The sequence below is a fragment of the Benincasa hispida genome, chromosome 4 (genome assembly GCF_027475165.1).
Source record: "Benincasa hispida cultivar pf3 chromosome 4, pf3_genome.v1.1, whole genome shotgun sequence".
NCBI lineage: Eukaryota > Viridiplantae > Streptophyta > Magnoliopsida > Cucurbitales > Cucurbitaceae > Benincasa > Benincasa hispida.
In genome coordinates this window covers 11,353,329-11,374,482 of record NC_143481.1, presented here as the reverse complement: position 1 = coordinate 11,374,482, position 21,154 = coordinate 11,353,329, and positions in this window count along the sequence as shown.

Genomic DNA, 21,154 nt, shown 5'->3' with positions numbered 1-21,154 from the left:
TTATTCTAAATAAAAACAAAATTAAAGGGGTCAAATTGTCATCTTCTAGAAGTACATCTATCAAAATCAACCTTCTATGATTAAGTCGAAAGTATAAGAATTAAGATAGTTATTTTAAAATATGGTTATTAAATTAGTATCTAAACCAAATATTTATCTATTCTAATCTTTGCAGTTTTTAAAAGAATTAAGAGAGAAATGTCCTTTTTGTCTTTAGGTTTAGGTCTAATTTTTAATTTAATTCTTAGATTTCAAAATATTATAATTTTACCTTTGACATTTGAGTTTTGTATCAATTTGATCCTTATATTTCAAGGTTTACACTTTTAAATTCGATTATTCACTAAATATTCATTTTCCGTCTTTAACATTAATTTATGTCAATAAATTAAAAATCACTAAAAGAATTATAATTAATTGAGTTTCATATTTTTTTTTATCACTTTTAAAATTAAATTCGAAATTTCACTTCATAATTATTTTTAATTAATTAATAGAAATTGACATCAATGATTAAAAGTGGGTATTTAATAACAAACTGAGGTTAGAAATGCAAAATCTTGAAACCTATGGACAAAATTGAAATAAAACTCAAATCTCAAGTATAAAATTATAACATTTTGAAACTTATGGACTAAATTGAAATAAAATGCAGAACTCAAGGACCAAATGTGTAACATTTGAAAACCTAGAGACTAAATAGAAACTACGCCCAAAACTTAGGGCCCAAAAAAATATTTTTCCCAAAAATTAAGTACATAGAAATACAAATATCTGGACTAAGTTTGATATGAAATTTATGCAATTGCAGATGATATAACTGGCAAATACATTCCTCCTCAGGTCAACACATCTAATTGTCCAGTGAGAATTACACTTACTTGTTTTTAGCATAAATGGCTATGTGGTTTGTTATGACTTTTTATTGCGCTTCTATTCAATATGACAACAGAAATTAACGTATTTTCCATTTATTCAAAAGTAACATAGATATATACAAATAAAAAATGTGTAGAATTAAATTTTAATTTTTGAAATCTTCAAATTTTTGTCCAAATAATTTTAAAGCATCTAATTTGGTTCTTAGATTGTAGTTAATGTTATCCATTTTAGCCCTCCAATAATTAAAATATCAGTTTAAATTCATTTGTAAATTTTCAATCACAATTCCAATTCAAAATTGTGAAATGTTGTTATACCAAAACATATATGTACTTTTTAAAAGTACATAGGTAAGAATGAAAAGCCATAAAACATAGAGAGTAAAAAATAGACGATAAAAAAAAAATGGTATATGAAGTAAATAAATTTGGGAAGGTATTTAATTGAGAAGTAGAGGAAAGACAATTTAGAGTTGAAAAAAAGGAAGGGAGTAAAAAAAAAAAAAAAGGTAAGGGAAGAGGGAGAAGCAATAAAGAGAAGCACGTGAAAGGGTGTGGAATTCACAGGTAGTTGATGGGTGAGAAAATAAGAATGTTTATGTTAAAATACAAATATCCAAATATAGTGCCAATTTTTGGTTTGCCGCCAACCTAGAAGCTGTATATCCCCACATTCACTTAAACCCACTGAAACAATTTAATGCACACATACACAATACAAATATTTAACAACCATGGGGACCAAAACCCAAATCCTATCTTCCAAATTTTATTCCATCAATATTGTGTAAAATTTATTATTGAAGTCAATCAAACACCTAATTTTTCATAAACCAATCAATTTAGACCCTTCATTTATTCCGATTACTTTTAAAAATCATCCATACACCAATTCTTAGATGCGTGTAAATTTCTTCAAATTTCGATTTTGCAAATTGGACGATGAGAATAAGTGCACGTATGATTTTCAAAGGAAATTTTGTCTAAAATTCTAAGTAATCGATTCATTTATGTAACTTTAAAGGTTTAATTGATGTAATTATAAGTTTCACATGAGGTTGGAACATAATAGAGGATATAAATTGATACACTTACAAAAGTCTAATGTCTAAATTTATAAAATTATTAGTTCACAGTTTAAATTAATACAATACCTAAAGTTTAGTGTTATAAATTGATACTTTTCTTATTCTTTTTATTGTTATTGTTATTTGATAACACGTGGGAGTGTATGACTACTTCAATTTGACATAAACATCGATAATAATGTCGATTGAACTAACTAGTACTTTTTGAATTATAGTGAAGGCACGTTGATGTGTGACCTAGAATGAATAGAGGAGCCGTAATGTTATAAATTTTTTCCTTCTAACTAGTGAGAATCGAACAAATATATCATAGGCGGAGGTGGAAAATCGATCTCCTTAATTATTTATCCTTTTGCCAAATTATTGTTTGCATGTATCCTTAAACGTTACACATGATAGTGATGCATGGTTGTTTATAGTCAGCACTTTCATTTCGTTTGATGGTTTTTTCTTTTCTTTTCTTTTCTTTTTTTTTAATGGTTGAAATGTCTTGAAATCTATTATATGTAGAGTATTATTCAAGTTTTTACGTTTTGAATTTCATTTTGAACTTATTCTATTTAGAGTTGAAGAGAATTATCATATAAAAACCTTTTAATTCTTACATGTATTTACTTTTAGTATTTTGTACTATATTCCTCCAGATAATAAAACAAATTTTCTGAATGCAATTAATGCATTATTAATAAATTACGTAAATTTATGTGTGATTTTTTTTATTCTTTATTTGTGGATTGATTTTGTCATGATTTTAACTATTGTATCAAATAGTTTTTCTAAATAAATTAATTAAAATAAATATATTTATTTATTTAATAAAACATTAATATATATATATATATATATATATATATATATATGATGAGGTAGTTATCATATATATAGTATATATATTATATCAAATATAACATATAATCTATACTTTCTATATTGTATCAAATACAATATAACCTATAGTTTCAATTCTCTCCTACCAACGACTTTTAATATAAATCTCATTTATACTAAATTTAATTATATGAATCAAATTCATATAATTAATATGTGAATCATATTCAAATATTTATTTTCTCTCAAGTATACTTTTTATTATAATGTATTAAATACATTACAGCAATTATATCATATATAATTAATATTAAATTGATTATATCATATATAATTAATTCCCTCACCTAATTTGAACAATTCAAAATAATCCAAAAACTTATTCTCATTTATTCATGTTGAGCGACCGAGGGGACCTCATGGACATGTAGCTTGAAGCTCCAACGGTACGTGAATAATTTATTAAAGTCCTTTAATTAAATTATTCACCATTAGTTAACTATCGGGCACTCCACTAAAGATCGACAGCTGCACTCTTAGCACTATAGATATATTTCTATATTCATTGAATATAACCAATCAACAGTGCGATGATCCTTCATAAATTACTCGTAAGTATAGTTTGACTAAAATTACCGTTTTTGCCCCTAGAGTTACATCTAACTCCTTAAATACCACTGATCACAATAAATCATAGTTCAACTATGACCAAATCCCTCTCGGGCCAGGAGAGGGTGTGACGCCACATTGTTCAAGCCCTCGGAATCAGCCCTGAAGGAGCAATTTATCTACTTACTCCGATGTTGGGGAAGAAGTGAGTTCCTTCATGTGCAGTCGTGTTCACAGCTCCTCAATTAGACGAATCCTCAAAATAGTAGGCTTATTGAGTCAGGGATCTGATCATTCTCACCCATACAAATCAAAAGGTTGCCTTCATAGGCAGGAATTTACAACTCACTCAAGATTAAGGTCATGTTACCTATGGTCATCCTAGTGAAATGTAAGCCTTTATTATGAACAACTATATAATGAGACTAAACATTTCGTGGTCGGTCTTATATAAAATCCTTTGTATATAATATCCTCACTCATATGTCTCCACATAAATGATCGGGATCGGATCATTTGTAGCACTTTACAATAATTGTAACATCTACACAGCAGGTCATACTCGTAAATGTCATCAGGATAAGGTATCCAGCCTTATCCATCTACTACATATCATTTAGGTTATCACTTAAACATGATTCATCCGTATATCTCTATACACATGTTTAAGCTACAAGATAACCTTGGATCTTAGTTTATTGGTTTGTAGTTAATGCAACTAGAATTGACATAAAACATAATATATTTTATTAAATAAATAAGATGTTTGTACAATACAATTACAAACTATAGTACCTTACAAGATTTAAGGCATCAACCCCAACAATTAAGGAACTTTTTTTTCCGGTGAACTATGAGTGGTTCTCTTTTTTTGTAAGATTTTGAAAACACACGGCGGAAGAAAACAAGATCATAAAACATTCTAATTCATTAATTTTGACTTATTTAGCATGTTCATGAGATATTAAGAAGGTTTCATACATACCTTTGAAGATCTTCTTCAAACTTGAAATTCAGCTACAATCTCCTTTTCTTTGGATCGTGAACCACCACTATGACTTCCCTACTATCCTCTAAGAGCCTTAGATTGAGTTGTGGAACTCAAAATAAGTTGAAATTTTGGAAATTATGGAGAAAGGTCACTGGTTTTTCACTATTGAGGAACACATTCTTCAACCTTCAACTTTCATCCGAGATTTAGAGATTTGCATGATCTTTCCTCAGCCTTGAAGCTCTCATTTTATTCAGATGCAACATGCAATCTTATTGCATTTGAACAAGCCAGCTCCTTTAGATTTTGAGTGGAATTTGAGTTGAAGTATGACTAAGTTGGCTGTTTGAAAATAGTTGGAAAATCCCACATTTGGATTTTTTCCTATTTTCAAAATTCCTTTTAATTTTGAAATTGATTTTTTTAAAAAAAAATATTTTTCAATTTTAATTCTTTAATTAATACTAAAATTTTATTAATTTTACAAAAATTAATTTTTCTAATAAAATTAATAATTAATAATTAAATAAATAATTTAATTAATTCTATTAATTTAATATCAAATATTGAATTAATTTATCACCAATTCCACCACCATGAATCCCTATTCATGAATTTAATATTTAAATCATATTTAAATATTAATTGATTCTTCGATATCGTTTAATTCCAAAAATAAACGTGTAATTATATCACATATAATTACTAATTCCCTTAATTTGAATTTGAACGTTTCAAATTAACTTATCACGCTATTCTAAGGATATTCCATTTGTGAGCTCGTAGGGAGACCTAATGGACCGATCACGAGCTCCAACGGTTCACAATTATTTGGATAAACTCTTTAATCCAAATTAATTGACATTCGTTAACTATCGAGACATACCACTATAGCTCGACAATTGCATTCTTCTCATTATAGATATTTTTTTTCCACTATAACCATAATTAGTAAGTCGACCCTTCACGGATTGTTCATATTTACAACTAGGTCAAAATTACCGTTTTACCCCTATAAATACATCTTACTCCTTAAACTCCCACTGATCCTCCAATGAACAATTGGTTTATAGTCCAACTTTTAAACCATGACCCTTTTGATCATAAGAGGGTGGGGTCTCATTATTCAAGACCAGGAATCAACGCTTAAGAGAACAACCTATCTGCTAACCCTAAGTCGAGTAGGAATAAATTTTATCTTGCAAAACTATGTCTCCAGCTATCTATCTAGTCTTGTCCCCAAAATGAGAGGCTTATTGAGCAGTGCTGTTGAACTACTCTCACCTATGCAGATCAAAGGATAATCTTGAATAAACAGGAGTTCATAGTTAGCTCAAGATTAAGGTCGAGTTACCCTAGGTTATTGAATTTGAAATAGTCAGATTTAACAGTAAATGGTCGTTATAAAATTAAAAAAAAAAGTGACTATTCCTAGGTCCGTTCTTATGCAAACTCATTGTATAGGATGTCCTCACTCACATGTCTCCACATAAATGATTTTGGGATCACATCATCTGTCTCAATATATAAAATAGGTCGCATCCAATAGTGTCACAAGGATGAGATACCAAACTCATCCATATACTTATAAACCATTTTGGCTATACACTAAAACTTGATCCTCTTTTATACCGCCACATAAAGTTAAAATATTCATATTATAGCCGTAGATTTGTTTATTGGATTTTTATAATAGAATGTAATATCAATAACAATTTATTGAAAAATACTTAATAATACTTTTATTGATAAATAGAATATGTTAACAATATTTATGAGTGGCGAGTTTAGGACATTCCCAATATTTCTCTGTCTTTGTGAATTGATATGCCTTTATGTATATATAAGTATGTATATATATGCATGGTTTTGAAAGCTGTGGCATGATCAAACATTTTTTTTTTTTTTTTTTTTTGTCTTTATTGATTTCATGTTGTTTTGACTATTTTCCTGATATTATGTGGATGTATGTTTATTGTGAATTGAATTGGAAACTCTAGCATATCTCGTGGACGTCTAGCTAAGATTGTCAGTATAATCTGGCTGGGATTGTTAGCCTACCTAATTATGTCTAGCGGGATATTGTTGACATGTGCACATTCGGCGAGTTGTATTGGGTACTGGGATTGTTTCCTTTGGAATTGTATTTGACCGAATTATTGTATTTCTAGAGAACATATGATCATGCCAATATTATCTCAGTTGCTGACTGAGGTCATGATACTGTGTTTGGTTATCTGTGAAATTGTATTCCCATAAATGATTTTCAAACAACAAATCTATTTTTATACTAAACGTACCACTCACTGAGCTTTTCAACTCATGTTTTCTAACTGTTTTATCCCCCCTCCCCCAAGTAGCCAAGAGTGGAGTTCCAGGATGCTGTTAAGGCCAAGGTCTGTCACACTATAGCCACATTTTTTTGGTGAAGGTCTGCTCTTTTATGAGTTATGTAGCCTAGGAGTAGAGTTATCTAAACTAAATCTAAAGTTGTGCAAATATTATAATGGTTTGATATATAATAAATTAACTAGAGAACTGTTGTCATTTTATACTTGGCTAAAGAGTTGTTTGTAATTTAGATCGAAGACAGACAATAGTTATCACAAAAGAGTTTAAGATGTGATTGGTAAGTGCGATAGCAAGTATTACAAAAGAGTAATATCTGTTATCTTCACACCCTCTTCAGGTGAAAGAGGTAAGTTCGAAAGGGGTGGAACATTTTGAGTTTCTTTTAAAAAGAAAAAGAGGAGGTTAAAAAAAATATAAAAATAACATTGAGTAGAAAAGTGTTGGGGGGGAATATATTAGATTAAAATATAGGTAATGAGTAGTAGTAGTAGTAAGGAGCCTCGTGGGGGAAAATTAGAAAGAAACAAATTAGGTATTGTTTGGAAGCTTGGGCAAGAAATTAAGAATGGTTAGTCACGTGACAAGTGGGTGTTCTCTTTTAACTTTTAAGTCGCTTTTTGGAATTAAAATTATGGTACTTAATTAAATAAGTGTTTTTAGGTTTAAGATCTGGGCATTTTGTTGCTGACTCAAAAGATGACTTTATTGCCTTTTTTATTTAATTTTCTCATTAGCGAAATAATAATAATAATAATAAAAGAAAAAGCTTTGGTTGGATGTGTGTGAAGAGCCAAAGCAAAGCAAAGCAGTAAACTGTTTGACTGAGATTCCAAGAGTAGACATGCATTGGGAATTACATTAATTATAATTATTAATAACTTCCCCTTGGGCTTATGATGTCTTTTTCTATTAACAGAACTTCCAAATTAATTTATTATAATCCTCTTGTCACATGGCCGCACAGATTTCATTTTCCTAAAATCAATACATAATCACACAACGGACGCCATTTGACACTTTATTAAAACGAACAAACACTAAATGCATATTTTAGTATCTAACTATCCAATCTAAATATAGGTTAAATTTTACTTTTAATTATTCAAAATCAATTTTGATAATATGAAAGTTGCATTTAAATGTGTAAAATTAATTTTACATGATAAAAAGTATGTTTAGACTTCTGAGTGGTTTTGAACATGAGAATGATGATTTATGACCTATTTGGTAGATAATCTAAAAACATAAACTTGAAAACGAAAGTTAAATAAAAACAGAGTTTCGTGCTTTATGTATTTGGTAGTAGAATTCAGAATTTAGATTCTAATTTAAATAATTGTAAACTAGTTGTAGTTATCCATTGAATATTAGTTGACAATAATTTATTATTAATTTATTTATGAACATATTTTATATTAAAAAATGTGTATAATTATTGTTTTGTAATATAATTTATAGGAAAAGTTCAAATTTTAGTCCCTTTGGCTTGAGGTAAGTTAAAATTTAAGTCTTACGATTTATAACTAGAATTTACCCCTATAGTTTGATGAAAGTTTTATAATAAGTATTCTTATGGTAGGGATTATTTAAGAAAACTAAACAAACCATGTGGACTAAAGTTATATCAAATAATAGTAACTAAATTCTAAATTTTAAAATACTATGGACTAACTTGATCTAAACCATGGGGACCAAACTTGGAATTTAACCTAATTTAATTTATAATACTTGATACATATTTTAATTTTTAAAAATTGAAATCGAGTTTATAACATGATATATATTATATTTCTAAATGTTTTCAACTTTATTTAATATAATGCTGCATTTTAAATTTTAAAATTCAAATTTTGAATATAAAAAAAATACATAAAAATGTTGTTTTAAGATTTTTACCCTGTTTGGATCACATAATATGAAAACAATTTCTGAAAATATAATTCAGTTTGTTTGCCAAGCATATATTCACTGAATTCAACTAATCTAAAAATATAAAACAGAATTTGGATTGTGAACCAAACAAATCCTTAACAATTTCGAAATCACTCCCGAACATGTAGTTTGTGTTTCCATTATAACTTTTATGGTATTTCACTAAGTATCATGTCATGTAAATGTATTGTCAATTAATAAGATTAAAACGTAAGATACAAACTTAGCATAAATCAATTGGCATATGAGTGTGTTAGAAACTATGAGGTATGTGATTTAAATCTCATCATCCACTTGTAGTTTAAAAAAAAAAAAAGAATTTAAGATAAGTGTTACTATTTCAAAATCCTTAATTAGCAACGGTTAACACTATTTTAAAACCCCTTATTTGCTACAATATTCACTACTTGATGTTGTATTTACTATTTTACATTCATTTTTTTTATTGTTTGTTATAGTATTTACTATTTTATTCTCGAATTAAAATAGTTCACACCTCAAACACATATTATTATAATCTAAACTAAAATAATTTATACCAAACACCAACTATTATAACCAAATTATAATAATATATGATTATAATAACCAACTCTCTATCCTAAACGTCCTCTAGGAGTGTATTTGAAACGATAACTATCCTAAAATGATAATAACCACTAATTGTTACCGTAAATATTATTTTGTGTTTCCCAATTAGTACAGTCAATATTATTTTAAACTATAATGACTTAAAACTATAATAATCAATTATTTGTCTCAAATGTCCCTCAAATTTTTCTCATTTTGAAAACTAAAAGAATTTTTTTTTCTAAAATTGATTAAGAATTTAAATGTAATTTTCTTATAAAATATGAAAACAATTGTTAAAAGAAATATCGAAAGAAAATAAGTAGTGTAAAGTTGAAGAATCAGATAGTTACGGATTTAATCATTGTTTGAATAAATAAAAGTAAATATAGGTTAAAAATTAAATTTAAATAGTATGAAACAAATTGAAAAAGAAAATGATGAGGGTAAAAATAGGTATAAAAAAGAGAAAGAAAGAGGACAATATATTGGGTTGTAGAGAATCGAGGATGGTTGTGTAATCCCAAAGGCATGTCTTCTGTAATTCTCTTACTCTGCCGTCAAAAAGTAAAAAAAAAAAAAAAAATATATATATATATATATATATATAAAAAGAAAAGAGTTAAATAATTAAAAAATAATAATTAAAAAAAAAAGTAAAAGAAAGAATCGGAAGAAGGGAGGTGGGTCTTTGGAGCTAAGGGCAGGCCGTTGGATTTGTAGGAGAGGGTGTCCCTTCGCAGAAACCAAGAAGGGCCATAGCTTAGCTTAGCTACCACTTACCACTACCCTCCAAAGTCCAACATATTAATTTTTAGGGTTGTCTTCCTTTCGCTTCTCAATGCGTTTTGCCCCTCTAATCTCTTTGGAATTTGCCCTCTCCATAAATATGCAAATCCAAAAATACTTATTACCTACCCATTTCACTCTCACCTCTCAATTAGAGATATCCCAAAAAACCCCATAGGGTCGTGATTTCGCGGAGACCCATCTCGAATGGGTGCGAAATCGTCGAATACACACATATTAGGATAGTGAGTAGAAAATTTCTTTTTTTCGTTTATATTTCGAGATCAGGGACGGAGAACCTATTTCCCGACCCCGACCTCGACCCCATCCGTGTCTCCATCTCGCCCGGTTCCGCCCTAACTTTTGTATATATATATATTGTAAACTTTGTTAGGATAATTTTGGAGGTTTTAATTATTTAAATTTAAAACTTTATTACTTTAATTTTGTAGATGTTGTAATATTTAAGATATGATGTTCTAATTGTTGAATTTTAATTTATAAAAATTATGAGAATTTAACATTTTAATTATATCTTTTTAAATTGAATGTGTATTGTTATTTTTATTACCAAAATTGATAGTATTTTATTTAAATGAAACTTGTACTGGATATGTTTAAGGAGTTGTTAAAAATATATATTGAAATTAAAAATATATATATTGGAAAAAATGATGGCGGGGGGAATTTTCTTTGCGGCGAACCCGATCCCCGTGAAATCCTCACGAGGAATCCCGTGAGAAAATTCGGGGGTCGGGGAATAGAATAGTGGGGTGGAGGTTTCCCCTTCCCTGTCCCGTCCCGTATACATCTCTATTCTCAATTTTCATTTCTTAAACTCTAAATCTTCAATAATTGTATCCATTTATAGTCACTCTTTTAAATTTTATTTAACCAATTCATCATCGTGCGAATCTTATAATTTAAATTAATTAAATTCTTACATTTTTATAAGTCAATCAATTTAGATATTTTATTACGATTGAAAATCATCCGTACATTGATTCTAAAATGTGTGTAGACTTCTTCAAATACCAATTTTACAAATGAAAGGATATTAGAGTAAATACATGGATAATTTTCAAAGAATTTTTTGTATAAGAGTCTAAATTGATTCATTTATGAAAGTTTAGGAGTTTAATTGATATGATTATAATTTCATACGAAATTTTTCAAAGAACATAATAGAGGATGTAAATTGATATCATTATTAATTTAGAGTCTAAATTGATATAACTATTGAAATTTAAGGGTATAAATTGATATTTCTTTCTTTTTCTTTACCAAAGTGTGTGGTGCCTACATATACATTATTATCTATGGCATTAATATAAAGAAGAATAAATTAGTAATCTAAACATAAAAATTCTGCTCCTTATTCCATTAAGGAAGAGTGTGTTTCACGCTTTTGCTTTTAGTGATTTTACATTCTCGTTCTCGAGAACATATATTTTTATTTCTAAATTTTGGATTTAGTCTTCATTTGATTCACATATATCAATTTATTATAATTTTAACCTTTAAATTTTAAATTAGAGTTCCTTTAAATTTTAAATTAGAGTTCAATGTAGTTCACCAAATAGTTTAATTGATACTAGATCTAAAATTTATGTACGAAAAATATTTTCTTAAAAGAATTACAATGTTTAGTCCCTCTAAATTGAACCAACACTAATCGTACGAAGACCAATAATATTTAAATGTACAAACGAAATTGAATCAATTTTTTTTCCTTTTCAAAATGAAGTGAATCAAAGTAGTATAGATTTAAACGAATCCAATAAATATATCTTAAAATGAGAAGAGTGTGGATACAAACTTCCACCTCGTATTATATATATATATATACTGTACATACATCATATATACTTGGTGTAAAAAAACGTAGAGTCCAAACATTCCTAATTAATAATTACGCGTAACAACCATTTTATGTGGTAAACTCTTCTACAACGTTACATTAACCTTTTTTTCCTTTTTCTTTAACCAAGGCATGTGAAAGCTAAATTAACTATAGTCTTTTTTGTACTTGGAATACTTTACAAAATGTTTTTTAGTAACACAAATTTGGATCATATAAGTACAAACGCGAACATGACTCAAATGATGTCTATAACATGATTAATGATTAAGAAATACGGGATTCAAATTTTCAAACCTTCAATTATATATATATATATATATATATATATATAAAAAAAAAGTGGAGGACAAAAGTTTGAATCTTAAACTTTAAGGGAATAACTCTAGAAACTATCTGATAACTATTAGACGGGGAAATGTAGAGTTAGCTATGTAAATGTATGGTGTATGTCTCATTTGATAACTATTTGATCCTTTTATTTTTTGTTTTGAAATTTGTGTTTAGTTTCTCACAATTTGCTATGATGGTTTTCATATTATTTCAAGTAAATATTTTAATTCTTAGTCAAATTTTAAATTCCACAAACAACATTTTAAAAACTATTTTTTCAAAATATTTTTTCAGAACTTTGAAAATATTTAGAAAACAAAAAGTCAAGGTTCTATTGGATAACTATTTGGTCTTTTAGAAATTATTATTGTTTTCTTACAACTTTTTTTATCACGGCTTTCATATTTTCTAACTAAACACTTGAGTTATAAGCTATTTTTATTTTTAAAAAATAAATCTTTTAAAACTTGAATTGATTTTTAAAAATACTCTTAAAAAGTATATGGAAGAACAAATAAATTACATAGGTGGAAATAATATTTGTTTATAAGCTTAATTAAAAAAAAATTGGAGGTCTCGTTAAATAACCATTTGATTTTTAGTTTGTAGTCTTTTAAAACTAAACTTATTTCATCTTTATTTTTTATGGGTTGCATATTTTTTAAATAAAGAGTTGAATTATTAGACAAATACTAAAAATATAACAAGTTCTTAAAAACTATATTTTTAGGTTCCGTTTGAAAATTTATTGTATAAACACCTCTTCTACCTCTATACTTTTTGTATGTTTTACCAATGTTCTTAAAAAACTAAGGTAAGTTTTGAAAACTAAAAAATTATTTTTTAAAAGTTTGTTTTTATTTTTGAAATTTGGCTAAGAATTAAACTCTTCTACTTAATGCAAATTATTATAAGAAATTGAGAGGAAGTAAAGTTTAACTTTTGAAAAACAAAAAACAAAATCATTGCCAAACAGACCTTAGTTTTTAAAATTTAACTTGGTTTAAAAATGTTAATAAAAAATAGACAACAAAGTAAGAAATTTAGAGACAAGTGTTTATAAACATAATTTTCAAAAACTAAAAATAAAAAACCAAAATTTACCAAACGAGACGTTAATAAATATCAAATATGACTTAAATGATTATTTATGGGTTTGTTGATCTACAAAGTTTTCAAGTTACCCATTATCTAGTTCACATTGCTTGTTGACCCATTGGTTATTAACTATTCTCTCCACCTCCAATTGAAGATCTATAGTAGTACACATTTTGAATTATTGAACCCACTTTTTACAGAGTTTTTATCTTTTCTCCCATTTCTAATTTTATTTATTTATTTATTTTTTTTTTAAAAAGAGAACATATACAACACTGCCTTAACTTATTAAATTATAATAGGCTACAACCATACCATACTTAAAAAAATATATGAAATTAAATTTTCGTTGAAATGTCGGATATTTTCATCAATATTTTTCATAATTTTCTAACTTTGATATTGACAAAATAAAAAATACGAAGAAGAAAAATAAAACAATAGAATGTAGACAATATATTTATTTATTAATTTTTTAAAAATAAGTGGACATATAATATTTTATTGATATTTTCATAGATATTGACATTTCGGTCAAAATATTGATTCCACACTACAAAAGCTCCGGTTGCAAATGAAATAATTTGGCAGATGCTTTTGAAATTAAGAAAGGACTACAATTAAATCAAACTGTTTAAACACATTTTCTTTTTCGTACAACATTTTTGTACGAATAATTTGTGGCATCTACAGCTAATCTCCATCTCCTCTCTGTCTCTCTTTCTACCACAAAAAACTTTTTGGTTTAAGTACACTTTCATTGATTAGGGCTGCATTGGTATTCATTAAACATTTAAAAATACTCTAATTAATTCCTTAATCTATTCTTTCATTTATTAATCAGAGTATAATTAAGATGATGGAATTGTTCAATTCAATTTTGGTAACAAACAATTAAAGCATGGCCTCGACTTTCGATAATCCACAGTCCCATAAACGGAGCTCTTTTAACGAAGAAACCTATATTTATTTTTTTCCTTATCTATTTGTTTTGTTACGCAATTTATGTTTTTCTTGATAATTGCAAGTTTGACGGAAATAAGCTTAATTAAATCCTTAAATAAAACACCCAAATATTCCTTCGTGGATAATGAAAATTTAAACCAACGACTAAATTACTTTTCTGTCCTGCTTCAATAGTGCGCCCTCAACCACTTTCAAGGTCAATCTTGATATTTGCCTTCCTGTGATTTTTGTTGGGACGAATTCATTCCTCACCTCAGTACTTTTATCTTAAATACGTTTCCATTCATTGGAAAAATTTTGGGTGAGGTAGACTTAGCACCCATTTATTATGCCGCCCTTAAGACAACCAATTAAACGCAGTTAATTTTTTTTTAAAAATAATTATTAAAAAATATATTTTTTTTGTTTGCTGTTGTTGTGTAGATGTGCACGTTTAAATTGCATGTGAGTATTGTTTCCATCAATTTTGACCTTAAATTTGTTACTTCTACCAATTTTTATCTTAAGCTTTTAATTTCATGAAATTTGACCCTAAAATTACATAATGTTGCAATTTTAAGTTCCCATTATATTTTAGCTAATTAACTTACTATTTTTTTTTTTAAATTTTACGGGGATTCAATAATTCCAATGAAATAAAATTTTGAATAAAAATAAAGTGGGACAAATACCCCAATTAAATACCAAATAACATTCCCAAAATTCATAAATTTCAAAGCTATGATGTACTTTTATCTAAAGATATTGTCAATTTCATATTGTATAATGCTCTATAATTCATTAAATGTATAAAGAAACGATATTTAGAGCGATAATTTATTATATGATTAAAACTGCAATATTTTATAAAATTTAAAATTAAAATTGTAACATTTGTTTGAATTTAAGGTTAAAATTGTAACACTTGTTTGAATTTAGGGTTAAAATTGTCAAAATTAAAAGTTTATGGTTCAAATTAATACAACAGGACAAGTTTATAGATAAAATTGATTTTTTCTCATTCCTAAATTAACGAAGTTTTAATTTCATTATTGGAAAATAATTATTTGATTTTGGGAAAGGACCAATTTCATTTTTGTTAAGTATTGATTTTCAATATGGACTCAAAAACCAAATATAAATGTCAAAGTACATTTAAAAAATAATAATTTAGCAACTTCCAAAATTCATTTGAATTATATTAACTTTTATAGTTTAAACCTCATACCAGTCAAAATTAGTTTAACGCACCATAATAATTAATATATACTCTCATTTTTGTCAAATGTTGAATCTCTCACATCTATAATTATGGACTTAGTAACAAAAAGGAAAACATAACAATTATGATGATGAGAAAATAATCTCTAAGATACAAAACTTTAATTTTATTTTATTCTCACAATACGAGAGTTTCTAAAAATATCATATCGTAAACAAATTTAAACAAGAAAACGTGACCACATCAGCCCTAAAGAATTTAATACGAAACACCGTTTTGAAAAAGAAGGAAAAAAAAAAAAAAAAAAGAAAGAATTTTCATGGAAGTAGGAGAGATTGGATTTGGGAAGGTCACATGGTAAGGGGAGGAATAATAAAAATTAGATAGGATAATGATACGGTGAGTATTAATTTATTAAATTTAATTGTAAATAAATAATTGATAGTATTAAAATAAAAGACTCGATAATCGAATATTCGCACGCATTGAGTTAAATGATATAATTGGAGTTCCCATAAAAGCCCTTGAGCTGCAACCCAACCCAGCCACCATGTGGGACATTATTGGGATTTGGACTTCCCCCTTGGCTCTTGGCTCGCGAACCATTCTCAAATCCAATTTTCTTCAATTACAACATTTTTCTTTTTCTTCTTTTTTTGCAATTATTAATTGTTTTATTGAGAAATGAATCTATTGAATTGCCAACCTTTTATTTATTATCTACTCTAAAAAAAAAAACAAAAAGAATAGTAGGTTTTAATATTAAATGCATTGGGTTGCTGCTGGAAAAAATAAATTTGACTGATATAATAGGTGTTGAATTTATAAGATCTTCCAAGATTTCATTTACTAACACGGACATAATTCAACCTTCATCAAAATTTTAAAAGTTGAATCCTCTAATTCTAGAGCTTCGAAACAAAAATATTTTGAAGAAAATACTCATTTGATATCTAGGTTTTGAGTTTAGTTTTTATTTGATCTATAGCTTTCAAAATGTAATATTTTAAAATTTAAAGATTAAATTTAGATTAAACTTGAAACTTAGAAATAAGAGTATAACATTTTAATTTTTATGGACCAAATGAAAACTAGACTCAAAATTCATGGATAAAATAATATAGAAACAAATTATATTAGGAAGTTAGAAGAATTGAAGCTCCTCTTATTATTAAGGTTACTTTCAAAATGTGTGTCGAACATCCAATCTTTTGGTTGTGACTATATATATTAACTAGTCATCAACTATTTTTAAGATTTTTTTTTTAAAAAAAAACTCCACCTATTAGTAATAGAGCTGTTCAAATAATCTGACAACTCAAATAGGCCGGACTTCTCAACCCAAAATGTGAAAGTTAGGGAGTTAGTTTTGTTCTTGGATTGGGTTGAGTTGATTTTTTTTTTCTTTTTTTTTTTTATTGGGTTGGGTTGAGTTGTGGATTGGCTAAAAAGAAAATTTGGGTTGATCTAATCCAACCCGAGTTAAATATATATATATATATATATTTCTCTTTGTTTAATATTTGATTACTTTGTATTGGTTAATTTGTGAATTTTTAATATATATATTTTTAAAATTGTTATGATATTTGTTTTTGTTTAAATTTTACAATAAATATCATAGATATTTGGTATTTAACATTTTAATTTGATGAGATATTAGTTATTAATCATGTGTTGTATATAAATTTACATATTTTTCATTAAAAAAAAGTTATAACTTGACAACCCAACCCAACTCAACATGAATTTTAGGAGTTGAGTTGGAAACTTTATTTGGGTCATTTCGGTTGCTAATTAAACTAATTCGAATTTTTGGATTGGTCCAAAAAATACCTCCAACCTAACTCAACCAAACCCAACCCATGTGTACAACTCTAATTAATAAGATGGTAATTATTTTTCTTACAACAAACGTGTATGGTTTTGATTGGTTTAGGCAACAATAGTATTGAAAATTGCAGTGGATATTTTCTCTCTCTATGATAATGAATCATAAAGGATTCAACTACAATACAAGATAAATAACTCCATCTAACATGTTAAGAAATTTAAATCTCCCGAACTGTGAACTAATAATTGTATAAAAAGTATCTCAATTTGCACCTTTAATCACTCTCCATTTGGGACACCTCGTGTGAACTTATTATAATATTAAGTAAATTGATCAATTTTCATGAATAAATCAATTTAGACTCTTAATCAAATTTTCTCTTAAGAATAGTTCATACATTTAGTCTAATCGTCTATTTTTTTTTTTAAATGACACTTGAAGAAGTCTATACATGCTTAATAATCAATTCTTAGATGATTTTTTTAAAGATAATCATAATAAAATGTCTAAATAAATTAGCTTGTAATTTTTTTTTAGTTTAATTGACTCACATAATAAGTTTCGTATGATATTGATCGGCGAAGTCTAGATGAGGGTATAGATAGATATACTTACGAAAGTTAAGAGTTTAAATCAATACAACGTTCAAAGTTTAGGATATAAACTAATATTTATCCTAAAATTTATTAATAAAAGGTTGGCAAAATCTTTCTTCCAGCAAAGAATTTGAATGGCTAATTTCCCAAACGTGAAAAAGAAACATATATGGTGTGAACATAACTTAAAATTATGTGGTCTTGATTTTGTTCACGTCAGAAGATAATGTAATATTCCAAATTCACAACTTGCTACTTAAGTTTGATGAGGATCATTAAGTCTTTTTAAAAATAAATAAGGAGCATTAAGTCAATAGTATAGAGGACTTTGTATCATTAATTTGTTGCCTAGGATCTCATGACATTTTACATGACTTCGTGTTTTTTTTTCTCCTTCACATGAAATGTTATTCAATGGTCGAAAACAAAACTTTGCAATATATAAATTTTATTGACCAAGGGAGAAACAATTTTATCGATGACGAGGGAAAACACATGCATATATTTGAAGGTATTAATTTTGTGTATAAAGGGGTTAAAGTTCAATAATAAAAGAGATAGTTTGAGAATATCAATCACCTTAGAAAGCTCCCCACCATTCAAGTTGTCAATCTTAATTAGTATTAGAGGATTGTTGCCAGAGCTTGAAGTGAAACACAAAATAATGTGATTTGGGAAGCACCTTGTTGTTGTTCATGCTGGCAACCTTCGTAAAGGCCGCCATTGATTTTGGAAGAGGGGAGTGGGCTCAATTTCAAATTTAGCCCATCTTGTTACTTCTTAATGGGCCCGGCCTGCGAGTACAAAAGTCCCCATTGTATTTTCTAAATTCAATTATCGAGAACACAGTGTATTTTCTTCTAGTTTTCACTTTTGAAGAAAAACAACTTTTTCCAAATTCAATTATGGAGAAATAGTGTATTTTTAGTTTTCACTTTAAGTGCCTTATATATATATATATATATATATATATATATAATTTATTTATTTACGTGATCATATTTTATATTTGATTTATTTAACCTAATTTTGTTTTATTTGATTCCGCTATTTTAGTTAATTAAATTTTGTTTCAAATACTCCATTTTTGTAGGGATTTGTTTTAAATATTTCATTTCATTATTTTGATTTTGTTAATCTAGAAATATAACATTAACAATCTAAACAATTATTATAAACATTAAAATAGATGCCCATTAGATGCTTAGTGTCTATTGACTATATGTTATGTGCCAATTTGTCCATATAATCCACCACTTATTGCCAAATTAGATGCTTTTGAAAGATATATATTGGGCAAATTCCTAAAAAATTGTAGAAAGCGGAGAAATCCATAATTTGTTATTTTAGTTACTTTTGTTATTTATTTTATTTTATATATTTACATATATCATGTTTAATTTATTTTAATATTTATTTATTCTATATATTTGTATTATATTTATTTATTTTAATATTATACTTTATTGATATCCATCTTTCTATTGTGCTCCTCAAATTCTCAAAATGTTATCAACACGAAGCCCTGTCATTTTTTTCTGTTAAAGGTAAGTCCTAAAGGTATGCCAATTTTTTCCTCTTCATTATAATTAATAAATTTAATGTTATTTTACATATTTAATATCTATTAAATTTCTAACATAAATACAATATTTTATAATACTGTTGTTATGACAAACCTCACAAAATTAAAATTTGTCACCCATGATATTAACGACAACAATTATTTGTCATGAGTACTGGATGCTATGAATCTTGGAGAGACTATTAAAGAAGAAAATACAACATTCAGTCAGATAAAGCAAAAGTTATGATTTTTTTCTGTCATCATCTCCACGGGAATTGAAAAGGGAGTATCTTATAATAAAAGATCCCTGTATCTTGAAAAAATTTGAGAGATATAATCATAAAAAAAAAATTATTCTTCCTAAAGTTCGTTATGAGTGGATGAACTTGAGATTATAGGATTTCAAATCAATAAGTGATTACAACACTTGAAGCTACAGGATTTCAAATCAATAAATGATCACAACTCCACGTTATTTAAAATCAATTCAAAATTGTTATTATGTGGAGAGAAAATTACTGATGTTGATATGTTAAAAGAAAGACATTTTCTACATTTTATGTCTTGAATATGCTCATGCAGCAACAATATCGAGAGAAAAATTTTAAAATATTAATTTCATGTCTTCTTGTGGCGGAACAAAATAACGAATTATTGATGAAAAATCATGAATCTCGACCAACCAGAACGACACCATTCCCTGAAGTGAATGCTGTGAATTTTAATAATAATCGTAGTCGAGGTCATGACCGTAGTTGTTCTAATCATTGAAATTTCAAAAGAACTACACAAAGTAATGATCACAAAGGAAAAACCCTACAAGATAAGAGTTCAAAAGATGTTGAAAATAAATGCTTTCGATGTGGAATGACTAGGCATTGGTCATGTATCTGTCATACATGAAAACACTTAGTTGATCTCTATCAAGCAAGAAAAAAGAGAAAAATGTGGAAGCAAATTTTGTATACCAGGATAGTGACATATTTAACCCATCCCATATGACAAATTTGGATGTGGCAGACTTATTTAAAGTTCTTGAAGAGAAAATCGACAAAATTGATGGAACATCAAGTGTTTCATTTGACTTTGAAAATATCTAGATTTTAATTTTTTTTTCTTCTCTTAATAAACATTAACTTTTGTATATTTCAAATGTTGCTTTTCTTATTGTAATTATTTTTTTAATGAAGAAACCTGGATCATTTTCATATGTTGGGTAACTAAAAAATGAGTAAAGAAAATCTATGTCTGGCAGACAGTGTAACTACACATACAATACTTACAAGTAGAAAATAACTTTCCAAACTGAAAATGCTGGAAGCAAAAGTCAATATGGTATCAGGTTCCGCAAATCTGATTGAAGGCCTTGGAAAAGCAAATATTATTTAGCCAAGAGGGACAAAATTTACGATTGACAATGCTATTCGCTAGTCAATCAAAGAGAAATCTACTTAGTTTTAAAAATATACGTTGCAATGGTTATCATACTAAGACTAATAGTAAGAATAATGTGGAATATTTATATATCATATCTACTGTCCTAAATGAAAAACGTATACTGGAAGGGTTGCCTATTTCATCTTCTGAATTATATTATACTCATATACGAGTAATTGAAACATATGCAAAAATGAACCCGAAGTTCATGAATCCAGACA